This window comes from Otolemur garnettii, unplaced genomic scaffold (genome assembly GCF_000181295.1).
Source record: "Otolemur garnettii isolate 467f Iridium unplaced genomic scaffold, OtoGar3 scaffold00134, whole genome shotgun sequence".
NCBI lineage: Eukaryota > Metazoa > Chordata > Mammalia > Primates > Galagidae > Otolemur > Otolemur garnettii.
The window spans coordinates 2909353-2911395 of NW_003852529.1; positions in this window are offsets into that span (position 1 = coordinate 2909353).

Genomic DNA, 2043 nt, shown 5'->3' on the forward strand with positions numbered 1-2043 from the left:
GCGGGTCCGGGCTGGGGATTCGAACCCGCCACCTTAGGTGTACGTGGCTGGCGCCTTAGCCAGTTGAGCTATAGGCGCCGAGCCTCCAGTCTCACTTCTAACTTTGCTGTTCCCTGGGCCTGGAAACCCTTCTGTGTGCCTTCTTTCCTGGTCAACTCCTGCTCATCCTTTAAGACTCACCTGCTCTGGGTAGCCTTCCCTGACTCCCTGATCCCAACTCTGTATTTCTCAGATTTTATACTTCCCACTTATGAGGCCCTGTTTCCTTGATTTGAACACATCCTTCACTGTAAGATGCACCACTGCAAGTTTTAACCGTGAGGAGTTTGCATCAGCTGTAAAATGCATCCTGGTGTTGGACATGCTGATGTATAAGAAGGTGCCTATTGTCACCCAGTGTGACTAAGGCTCCTGTGTCATCTCTTGCCTCCAGTACCCACCACAGTACTGGACTCAGAAAGGTATCAATGTTGGTTGAATGCATGAATGAATGAATGAGTGAATAACAAGGCACACAGGGCATAAGGGCCAGATACTGCAACAGGAGGTCTCCAAGTTCCTCTCCCCAGTGCCCTGCCTTGACTCCCTGGGACATTTTCTGGAACAGCCCCTATTGTTAAATTTATTTGGTGAACTTGTCAGCCCACAGTCTGTAAGTTGGTTCTGAAATGCCAGCCATCCTGCACCAGGAGGTGGCTCTCCCACCCATGGCTCAATCTGCATCCCCCAGCCAGGCCTGAAGCTGGAGGGCCGCAGAGGGAGCTGGTCTCCCCTCATTAATTTCTGAGCCCAGGAAAGCCGTTCCAGGCAGTCCCGGTTCAGCAGAGGAGGGTGAGTTCCTGGCCTAGAGGAGGCCGTTTTAGGGTGGTGCTGCCCTCTGGTGGTTGGTTCTGGGAAGCGCCATTGTAAACCTGCCTTCTCAGGACCGCTTCTTGGAACAAACATTTGTTGGGTGCCCAGATTGCTCTGGGTCTCCTCACCATGCTAGGAGTGCAAGAGAGTGGAACCCTATCTCTGCCCCGCTGGCGGATCCATAGACAAATCATAAGTTGGCATCTCCACTGGATGACTAATAGATGCTGCAAACTTAGCACGTCCCACACTGAGCTCTTGCTGGCACCACCCAGCCCCTGTCCAACCTGCTCCTCTCCTGCCTCCCCACCTCAGTTGTGGATCCTCCATTTTCCAGAAACCTAGGAGTCAGCCTTAATTTCTCTCTCTACTCACCTGTCCCTCACCCTTCCTTCCTGAGAGTGAAGGACCTAGATAGAGCAGGGGGGTCTTCACCCACCTCTGCCCAAAGCAGATTAGGTGAACAAATTCCTTAACCTGCCACCAGCCAGCTTGACTTGGTGTGTCTGTCTCCAGAGGATACCCTGACTCCACTGTGGACTGCTACAGCCCAGTCTGAATCCATCCAGCCCATTTCTGACCTGGATTTCTGCCCCTCTCATGGATCCTTGCTTCTCCTATAGCCAGAGCTTTTACAGGCTCAAATCAGAAACCCCTCCAATGACTGACCCTGCACTTAGGAAAAACCTGCCCTCTTCCTGTAGCCTGATCTCTGCCCACTTCTCAACAACTTCCACCTTCCCCTTCCTGTGGGTCCTCAGATCTCTGGTCTTCCTCTGCCACTAGAACTTGCAGGGTCCACTTCCATCTCTAAGTTTTTATTTTTGTTGTTGTTGTTGTTGTTGTTTGAGACAGTCTCAATAATAGGTCTCACTATGTTGCCCTTTGTAGAGTGCTATGGCGTCACAACTCACAGCAATCTCAAACTCTTGGGCTTAAGTGATTTTCTTGCCTCAGCCTCCCGAGTAGCTGGGACTATGGGTGCCCGCCACAATGCCTGGCTATTTTTTTGTTGCAGTTGTCATTGTTGATTTAGCAGGCCCTGGCCTGATTGAAACCCGCCAGCCTGGGTGTATGTGCCCAGTGCCCTATCCACTGAGCTACGGGTGCCGCCCCCATCTCTGGGGTTTTGGCTGTATAGTTTCTTTGCCCTTCCCATGCTCTTCCTGACATCTCATGGTCTGACAGCTC